The sequence below is a fragment of the Capricornis sumatraensis genome, chromosome 3 (assembly GCF_032405125.1).
Source record: "Capricornis sumatraensis isolate serow.1 chromosome 3, serow.2, whole genome shotgun sequence".
Classification (NCBI taxonomy): Eukaryota; Metazoa; Chordata; class Mammalia; order Artiodactyla; family Bovidae; genus Capricornis; species Capricornis sumatraensis.
In genome coordinates this window covers 125865799-125877250 of record NC_091071.1, presented here as the reverse complement: position 1 = coordinate 125877250, position 11452 = coordinate 125865799, and positions in this window count along the sequence as shown.

Here is an 11452-nt window from a genome sequence, read left to right as displayed (position 1 = left end):
TGTGACTCATAGACAGCAGAATGACAGGCTTCCCTGCCCATCACAAACCCCCAGAGCATGCTCAAACTCATGTACATCAAGTTAGTGATGCCATCCAACTAACTTATCTTATGTCGTCCCTTTCTCCTCCTGCCTTCAATTTTTTCCAGCATCAGGGTCTTTTCCAGTGAGTTGGCTCCATCAGGTGGCCAAAGTATTGGAGCTTCAGCTTCAGCATCAGTCCTTCCAATGAATATTCAGGACTGATTTCCTTTAGAATTGACTGGTTTGATCTCCTTGCTGTCCAAGGGACTCTCAAGAGTCTTCTCCAACAGCACTGTTCAAAAGCATGAATACTCTAGGTTAGAGATGAAAAGCTTCTCAACAGTGAGGGACACTCAGAGAGGTTAACAGAAAGTAATTAAACTTCAATGAAAATAAATAAATTTATATTTTAGGAAAAGCATGAATTCTTTTATGCTCAGCCTTCTTTATGGTCCAAATCTCACATCCATACATGAATACTGGAAAAACCATAGCTTTGACTAGACAGACCTTTGCTGGCAAAGTAATGTCTCTTCTTTTCAATATGCTGTCTAGGTTGGTCACAGCTTTTATTCCAAGGAGTAAGCATCTTTTAATTTCATGGCTGCAATCACCATCTGCAGTGATTTTGGAGCCCCCAAAATAAAGTGTCTCACTGTTTCCACTGTTTCCCCATCTATTTGCCATGAAGTGATGGCACCAGATGCTATGATCTTAGTGTTTTGACTGCTGAGTTTTAAGTCAACTTTTTCACTCTCCTCTTTCAGTTTTATCAAGAGGCTCTTTAGTTCCTCTTCACTTTCTGCCATAAAGGTGGTGTCATCTGTGTTCTGAGGTTACTGGTACTTCTGCCAGCAATCTTGCTTCCAGTTTGTGCTTCATCCAGGTGGCATTTCACATAATGCACTCTGAATGTAAGTTAAATAGCAGGGTGACAATACACAGCCTTGATGTACTTCTTTCCCAATTTTAAACCAGTGCATTGTTCCACGTCCGGTTCTAACCATTGCTTCTTACCCTGAATACAGATAGCTGTATAGTCAAAACTATGGTTCTTCCAGTTGTCATGTACGGATGTGAGATTTGGACCATAAAGGACTGGCACCGAAGAACTGATGGTTTTGAATAACTCATGATATGCAAGAGCAAAGTAAGAATGCATGGACTAAAAAAAAATACCCTTATTCTTTATGGTATCTCATATTCTATCATTTCAACACTCATTTTGCTACATATCTGAATTCAGTTTTAAAACCAAACTACTCTCTTTGGAACCTTTCTTTTATCTATTTTTATCTACCTTCTTATTTTCATTAACTGCTCTTATTGTTCATTACCTCAGGTTTATCTTCATCTCATAATGGAGACTTGATGCCCTACTTAAAACTATGAACATGGCTCTTGATATTTCTGGTTCCTTTCTTTAATAATGCTTTTCTTCTACTCACTTTGATTAGGATAGGAATCCCACTGTCCTACTGCCACCATTTCAAGAAAAGCTCATGTTTCCTGTACGTATGGAAATGTTCAAATTGAGGGATTTAAAAAAAAAAAAAAGGCATCAATTTCCAGGAGCCAAGTTAGTACAGAGATCATTTTAAAAAGAGCTTATCTATTATTGAGTATTCAAATATGAATTATGAAACATTCACTATAATTCTTAATATTTCTGAGGAGGTATAGAACAAAAGTCAATCATAAAAAATAATTATGTCATAAAAAGAAAGCATTTATTCACTCAGGGAAAAATCTGAAAATGAGGATATATAATTATATTGCAGAACATAACGCCCTAAAATAAATTTAGTTTACTGAAAAAAATGAAGGTTTAGAGCTTTTTAAAAATGATTCTAAGGCTGTAAATCACAAATCTGGAATACAGATGTGAGAATCCAGATGGCTCATGCAAATGATTGCACAAAATATATATGGTACCTGGAATCTAGGTTTCTGAGCTTTCCAAATAAGTATAGTTGTAAACCACTCTTTATCACCTAAAAGAGCAGCTATTACTTCTCCCTTAGAAACAATATGTTAAAAATAATTGGATATTTCCATTTATTGTTCAGTCGCTAATGCATGTCTGACTCATGCGACCCCATGGACTTCAGCACATTAGGTTTCCCTGTCTTTCACTATCTCCCTAAGTTTGTTCAAACTCATGTGCATTGAATCATGCCATCCAACCATCTCATCCCTTGTTGTCTCCTTCTCCTCTTGCTCTCAATCTTTCCCAGCATCAGGGAATTTTCCAATGAGTCAGCTCTTCGCATCAGATGACCAAAGTATTGGAGATTCAGCATCAGTCTTTCCAATGTATATTCAAGGTTGATTTCCTTTAGGATTGACTGGTTTGATCCCCTTGCTGTCCAAGGGACTCTCAAGAGTCTCCAGAAATCTACATTCTTTCTGGAGCTATATCTTTGATCTTCCAAAGCAACATATGGACATCTACCAACCTGGCAGGCTCATCTCTCAATATCGTAACTTTTTGCCTTTTCACACTGTTCATGGGGTTCTTGAGGCAAGAATATTGAAGTGGTTTGCCATTCTCTTCTGCAATTATACACAATATGTCAAACTAATAAGCTTATCTCAATTTATTCTATAAATTTGTATAATTATATGTTCTTTCCACTAGAATCTAATGATAAGAATAATAGTTTGCACTTTTATAGCCCTTACTATGTGACAAAAGCTCTTCTAAATGCTTCATATGCACTGACTAATTCAATCCTCATAACTTATTTAAGAAAGTAGGTGCCACTGTTACTCTTTTCCAAAGGAAGAAACTGAGAAACAGATTAATCAACTCTAAAATCAAAATGGAAATAAAATCTCCCCAATATTTGGCATTCTTTGTTGCTTTCCAGACATCTTTGATCTAATTTAAATATAATTTAAATTATTTCAGCAGGAAATTAGAGGCAGGCTGGGATGAGGTTACAAACAAAAAGTATTCTCAAACTCTCATCTTAAATCAGAATTCAATAGCATATCTCACCTATATCAAGGTAACAGTATGTGTACAGTTCTCTATGTATTTCAGAACTTTCCCCCTTTTCAACACTTTCATAGTCTGTTTGGAAGACAATTAGATTTTGAGATGTTGACTTGAAACCTAAGTTTCATACCTAGAAGTTATGCAATAATTTCAATAACCTGGATAAAAGGCCAGTCACATGTTTCTAATCCATTATATGAAATAAAGGATAAATGATTTCTTTATTATTATGTATATACTATAACAATTATTTTCAAAGATTAAAGAGGTAAAGGATGTAATAGTGGCTTGAAGCCATGCAATTCACTTTTAAACTTAGAGGTCATTTGCACTATCTGAGTCTATGATCTATGCATTCAATAAAGAAGAATATTTAATATAGTTTCACAAATTAAAGGAAATAAAATAATGGATGTTAATGGCAAGTAATTTACATACATATAACAATTATAAACCAAATACATAGAGAAGAATTAATTCCAAAACAGATTTTCATGCCTGAAGTCTCAAATAAAAAGAAAAATAAATAATAATAATTAAGATTCTAGGGATATCATTTTTTTGGCTGAAAATTAATTATCACCCTACTCACAGAAAAATCCTATCAATCTTATTGGCAGTTTAAAATACCAGTGTTGGGGGTGGGAGAAAAAAGATTGTTTGATATTACCAGAAATTCAGTTCAGTTCAGTCGCTCAGTCTTGTCTGACTCTGCGACCCCATGGACTGCAGCATGCCAGGCCTCCCTGTTCCAGAGTTTACTCAAACTCATGTATATTGAATCGTGGATGCCATCGAACTATCTCATCCTCTGTTGTCCCCTTCTCCTCCCACCATCAATCTTTCTCAGCATCAGGGTCTTTTCAAATGAGTCAGTTCTTCCCATCATGTGGCCAAAGTTTCGGAGTTTCACCTTCAGCATCAGTCCTTCCAATGAATATTCAAAACTGATTTTCAGTGAATTTCTCCAATGAATATTCAATATGATTTCCTTTAGGATGGACCGTTTGGAACTCCTTTCAGCCCAAGGGACTCTGAAGAGTCTTTACCAACACAACAGTTTAAAAGCGTCAATTCTTCGGTGCTCAGCAGATGGTGACTGTAGCCATAAAATTAAAATAAGATATACACAATTGAATGCATAGTTCCAAAGAATAGCAAGGAGAAATAAGAAGGCCTCCCTCAGTGATCAATGCAAAGAAATAGAGGAAAACAATAGAATGGGAAAGACTAGAGATCTCTTCAAGAAAATTAGAGATACCAAGGGAATAGTTTATGCAAAGATGGCTTCAATAAAGAACAGAAATGGTATGGACCTAACAGAAGCAGAAGACATTAAAAAGTGGTGGCAAGAATACACAGAAGAACTATGCAAAAAATGATCTTCACAACCTAGATAACCACTGTGGTGTGATCACTCACCTAGAGCCAGACATCCTGGAATGCAAAGTCAAGTGGGCCTTAGGAAACATCACTACAAATAAATCTAGTGGAGGTGATGGAATTCCAGTTGAGTTACTTCAAATCCTAAAAGATGATGCTGTGAAAGTGCTACACTCAATATGCCAGCAAATTTAGAAAGCTCAGCAATGGATACAGGACTAGAAAAGATCAGTTTTCATTCCAATCCCAAAGAAAGGCAATGCCAAAAAATGCTGAGCACTCTCTGTCCACCAAAACTAATCCCTTGAATCTATTTTTCACTTCCACTGTATAATCGTAAGGGATTTGATTTAGGACATACGTGAATGGTCTAGTGGTTTTCTCTACTTTCTTCAATTTAAGTCTGAATTTGGCAATAAGGAGTTCATGAGCTGAGCCACAGTCAGCCTCTGGTCTCATTTTTGCTGATTATATAGAGCTTCTTCTTTGACTGCAAAGAATATAATCAATCTGATTTTGATATTGACTATCTGGTGATGTCCATGTGTAGAGTCTTCTCTTGTCTTGTTGGAAGATGGTGTTTGCTATGACGAGTGCGTTCTCTTGACAAAACTCTATTAGCCTTTGCCCTGCTTCATTCTGTACTCCAAAGGCCATATTTCCCTGTTACTCCAGGTATTTCTTGACTTCCTCCTTTTGCATTCCAGTCTACTATAATGAAAAGGATATCTTCTTTGGGTGTTAGTTCTAGAAGGTTTTGTAGGTCTTCATAGAACTGTTCAACTTCAACTTGTTCAGCATTACTGGTCAGGACATAGATTTGGATTACTGTGATATTGAATGGTTTGCCTTGGAAATGAAGAGATCATTCTGTTGTTTTTGAGACTGCAACCACTGCAGTTTGGACTCTTTTGTTGACTATGCTGGCTACTCCATTTCTTCTAGGGGATTTTTGCCCACAATTGTAGAAATAATGGTCATCTGAGTTAAAAGCACCCATGCCAATCCATTTTAGTTCACTGATACCTAAAATGTTCACTCTTGCCATCTCCTGTTTGACCACTTCCAATTTGCCTTGATTCATTTACCTAACATTCCAGGTCCCTATTCAATATTGCTCTTTACAACATAGGATCTTGTTTCCATCACCAGTCACATCCACAACTGGGTTTTGGTTTTGCTTTGGCTCCATCTCTTCATTTTTTCTAGAGTTATTTCTCCACTGATCTCCAGTAGCATATTGGGCACCTACTGATCTGGAGAGTTCATCTTTCAGTGTCCTATCTTTTTGCCTTTTCATACTGTTTATTGGGTTCCCAAGGCAAGAAAACTGAAGTAGTTTGCCATTTCCTTCTTCTGTAGACCATGTTTTGCCAGAACTCTCCACCATGACCCATCCTTTTTGAGTGGCCCTACACAAAATGGCTCATAGTTTCACTGAGTTAGATAAGGCTGTGGTCCATGTGATCAGATTGGTTAGTTTTCTGCAATTGTGGTTTTCTGTCTGTCTGCCTGCTGATGGAGAAGGATAAGAGGCTTGTGGAAGCTTCCTGATAGGAGAGACTGACTGAGGGGAAAACTGGGTCTTGTTCTGATGGGCAAGGCCATTCTCAGTAAATCTTTAAACTTATTATATTTTACCAAAAGTACTCATGAAAAATAAATAGCTTTTAAAGTGCAATTCATATCCAGACTTGATTGCAAGAAATAGATTTTTGGATTAAAATGATACTCAGAATTCAAGAATAAATATTTTATTTACATATGTGACATATTAAGAGTATCTGGACTTCCCTGGTGGCTCAGATGGTAAAGCATCTATCTACAATGTGAGAGACCTGGGTTCAATCCCTGGGTTGAGAAGATTCCCTGGAGAAGGAAATGGCAACCCACTCCAGTACTCTTGCCTTGAAAATCTCATGGACAGAAGAGCTTGGTGCAAGCTACTATCCATGGGGAGCAAAGAGTCAGACACAACTGAGCGACTTCACTTTCTGAATATTAATCCCTTTAACCTAAAATAAAAGTATGTTTTTTTTCCCCAAACCTTCTGAACAGTCTCCATATTTAATAATTTCAAAAGTCAAAGATAGCATAATATTTTATTTGTTAAAATAAGTTACACTCATGAATTGAATGGAGTACTCACAGGCACCATAACAGGTTCTTAAATATATCTTTTATTATTCACTCAGTTCAGCTCAGTTCAGTTTAGTCTCTCAGTCGTGTCCAACTCTTTGCGACCCCATGAATCGCAGCACACCAAGCCTCCCTGTCCATCACCAACTCCCGGAGTTCGCTCAGACTCATGTCTATCGAATCAGTGATGCCAACCAGCCATCTCATCCTCTGTCGTTCCTTTCTCCTTCTGCCCCCAATCCCTCCCAGCATCAGAGTCTTTTCCAATGAGTCAACTCTTTGCATGAGGTGGCCAAAATACTGGAGTTTCAGCCTTAGCATAATTCCTTCTAAAGAACACTCAGGGCTGATCTCCTTTAGAATGGACTGATTGGAACTCCTTGCAGTCCAAAGGACTCTCAAGAGTCTTCTCCAACACCACACTTCACAAGCATCAAATCTTCTGCGCTCAGCTTGCTTCACAGTCCAACTCTCACATCCATACAAGACTACTGGTAAAACCATAGCCTTGACTAGATGGACCTTTGTTTGAGAAAGTAATGTCTCTGCTTTTGAATATGCTATCTAGCTTGGTCATAACCTTTCCTCCAAGTAGGAAGCGTCTTTTAATTTTATGACTGCAGTCACCATCTGCAGTGATTTTGGAGCCCAAAAAAATAAAGTCTGACACTGTTTCCACTGTTTCCCCATCTATTTCCTATGATGTGATGGGACTAGATGCCGTGATCTTAGTTTTCTGAGTGTTGGGCTTTAAGCCATGTTTTCACTCTCTTCTTTCACATTCACCAAGAAGCTCTTTAGTTCCTCTTCACTTTCTGCCATAAGGGTGGTGTCATCTGCATATCTGAGGTTACTGATATTTCTCCCAGCCTACCAATAAAGCAACTGAAGGGAAAACACATCTATGGAAGGAGAGGTAAAATATGAACTTTGCCATCTTTTTCTTTAATTCTAGAACCCTCAATGTACAATTCTTAAGGAAGTTCTAAACAATATTTTTTTTTCAAACTGGATTCTTATTTTATTATTTAATGCAACCACAGATCTACAAAGGCTTGTTAAAACAAATCCTTAATACCAGTTTGTTATCCAAACTTGACCTGACATTTTATTCCATTTAATACTGTAAAAACAAATTTTTTATGCCTTTCTCCTCTTCATTTTTTCTATTTCTTTTGTTCAATATCATATTCTGCACATAACTGCTTCCTACATTAACTTAATAAACATGTGTGGAGCACCATATACCAAGTTCTGAACCTGAATAAAGTGTAGTGCTTTAACTAAAGAGCAACACCATTGTTTCATTCCTCCAATACAAAAGGTGGTAGAATGTCCTCATGAATGTTACTTGTGTTCAATTAACTTCAAGTGATGAAGACAATCAGAATACCTACTAAATCAGTGGTACATTGTCTATTCCTTAAATAGAAGTTTAAATCTCATGAAAACCTGGAACTAATAGTGTCTGTGGAAGCTGGAATATAATTGGGAAAGTGGAATCTCAGCTCTAACACCTGAGTTATTTCACTGACCTTGGTAGCAACCTAAATTTGGATCCCTATTCTAGTAATCTTAGCACAACTCAGATGCCCACAACATTTCCCTCTTTCTCTGCCTTATATTCCATTTCTAACCAGCTAACCAGTTCTAGGTTAGTCTAGTCTAAACTCCTGAGAGGGAGAATCCAGTAAATGAATAACATTCTTCTTGTGCATACATTTGTGATTTAAGGATTTATTTTCAGGAAATTCCTTTGAATCATATTAACTTGTGAAGAATTCATTGCCTCAGCTTATCCAGGGGACTGTAGGAGATTTCAATGCTTACAAATTCATGGCCAGTCCTATATTTTCCAAAAGCCAAGTATACCTATGTAATACTCTTTGACTAATTACTATTGAGATTTTTGTCCATTCTCCCCCAATATAAGCATAAATTTCTTTACTTGTTTTGCATGGCCCCCTAAAATCTATCGCCATGCTCTTGGAAAGGCTCCATTCCAAGAGTCAAGTTTTTTTTATTTTTTACTTTATTTTTATTTACAATACTGTATTGGTTTTGCCATACATCAACATGAATCTGCCACGGATGTACATGAGTTCCCAATCCTGAACCCCCTCCCACCTCCCTCCCCATTCCAACTCTCTGGGTCATCCCAGCGCACCAGCCCCAAGCATCCTGTATCTTGCATTGAACCTAGACTGGCGATTCATTTCTTACATGATATTATACATGTTTCAATGCCATTCTCCCAACAATCAAGTTTTAATCAATAAATTATAAAGGTTTCCTGGTCATTTTCATTTATTAGCTCCATCCAGCCTTAAGTAATTTGTGGACTATTATATATGAGGAAAAATAAGAAAATACACCTATACTATAAACTACTCACACTATATAATCAGCCTTGGATAGCTGCCTCATACTGCCTCTTTGATTGCATTAAAACTACCAGGTAACCGGTACAGCTATATCTTCTAAAAAAAAGTTTACTATGAAAAACTATATTTTAACAAAAAGCAATTGCTTAATGATTTGTTATTTGGGTTTCAGCAGAATTTGTGAGACAACTTGTTCTGAACTGAATGACAAACTGGTTACTAGAGTTACTTCCACTTTCTCTCTTCAATTGCATTTCTCCAGTGTTATATATAAGACCGAATTATTTGGTCAAAAATCCTTTGTACTGTGGTGAAAATAGATACTGTGAATGAAAGTGAAGAAAAAATATCCTAATGTGAGCATTCCAACAGCTCTCTGCATTATACAAAATCATAAAGTTAATCACTTAAGCAGGAATAAAATTCTATCCAAATAAGTCCCACGAAAATAAAAATTTAAGATGAATAACTGGCATATTTATAATATGGAAACTCTTAAGACATAAATTATTGAGGTAGAAAATGAGTCACAATAAATATAAAAACTATATTTTATACATTTACAAAATAATTTTAAAGCAAGCTTCAATTTTTTTCTCAAAAATTACCATATATCAAACTTCTGCATTTGATATCAAATTTGCTGCTATTTCTTCCAATTTTATAAATGCAGCTTGAACATCTGGAAGTTCTAGGTCACGAACTATTGAAGCCTTACGTGGAGAATTTTGAGCATTACTTTGCTAGCATGTAAGATGAGTGCAATAATGTGGTAGTTGGAACATTCTTCAGCATTGCCTTTCTTTGGGACTGGAATGAAAATTGACACTTTCAGTTCTGTGGCCAATGCTGAGTTCCAAATTTGTTGGAATATCAAGTACAGCACTTTCACAGCACTATATTTTAGGATTTAAAATAGCTCAGCAGGAATTCCATCACTTCCATTAACTTTGTTTGTAGTGATGCTTCCTAAGGCCCACTTGACATTGCATTCCAGGATGTCTGGCTCTAGGGGAGTGATCACACCATCGTAGTGTGATGAGATCACAGATCAGATGAGAGGAACCAGAGATCAAATTTCCAACATCTGTTGGGTCACAGAAATAGCAAGAAAATTCCAGTAAAATATCTGCTTTATTGACTATGCAAAGCCTTTGACTGTGTGGATCACAGCAAACTGTGGAAAATTCTTCAAGAGATGAGAATTTCAGATCGCCTTAAAGCGTCTGCCTGGAATGCAGGAGACCCGGATTCAATCCCTGGGTTGGGAAGATCCCCTGGAGAAGGAAATGACAACCCACTCCAGTACTCTTGCCTGGAGAATCCCATGGAGGGAGGAGCCTGGTGGGCTACAGTCCATGGGGTCTCAAAGAGTCGGACACGACTGAGCGAATTCACTTCACTTCACCTGTCTCCTGAGAAATCTGTATGTAGGTCAAGAAACAACAATTAGAATTGGACATGGAACAACAGACTGGCTCCTAATTAGGAAAGGAGTACATCAAGGTTGTATATTGTCACCTTGCTATTTAACATATACATGGTACATCATGTGAAATACCAAGCTGGAATCAAGATTGGTGGAAGAAATATCAATAACCTCAGATACGCAGATGACATCACGTCATGGAAGAAAGTGAAGAGGAACTAAAGAGCCTCTTGATGAAAGTGAAAGAGTAGAGTTGGCTTAAAACTCAACATTCAAAAAACTAAGATCACAGCATTCAATGTCATCACTTCATGATGCAAATAGACACGGAAACAATGGAAACAGTGATGGACTTTATTTTCTTGGGTTCCAAAAACATTGGTGACTTCAGCCATGAAATTTAAAAATGCTTGCTCCTTGGAAGAAAAACTATGACCAACCTGGACAGTATATTAAAAAGAAGAGATATTACTTTGCTTACAAATGTCCATCTAGTCAAAGCTATGGTTTTTCCAGTAGTCATATATGGATGTGAAAGTCGGACCATAAAGAAAAGCTAAGCATGGAATAATTGAACTTTTTGAACTGTGGTGTTGGAGAAGACTCTTGAAAATCCCGTGGACTGCAAGGAGGTCAAACCAGTCAATTCTAAAGGAAACCAGTTCTGAAGACTGATGCTGAAGCTGAATCTCCAAAACTGTGCCCACCTGATTTGAAGAGCCAACTCATTGGAGAAGACCCTGATGCTGGGAAAGATTGAAGGCAGGAGGAGAAAGGGACAACAGAGGATGAGATGGTTAGGTGGCATCACCAACTTGATGGACATGAATTTGAGCAAGCTCCGGGAGTTTGTGTTGGACAGGGAAGCCTGCTATACTGCAGTCGATGGGGTCACAAAGAGTTCGACACACCTGAGCTACTGAACTGTACTGAATGTGTTGCTATTTCAAAACATTTGTATGTCTCTGTCAAAAGTTGGTTGTAAATATGTCACTACAATGGCAGTGCTATCTTAAATTAAGGGGGTAATTGATTTAGTAATGATTTGAAATGAATTAAGTCTGAATTTATTATATCTCAAAACAAAGA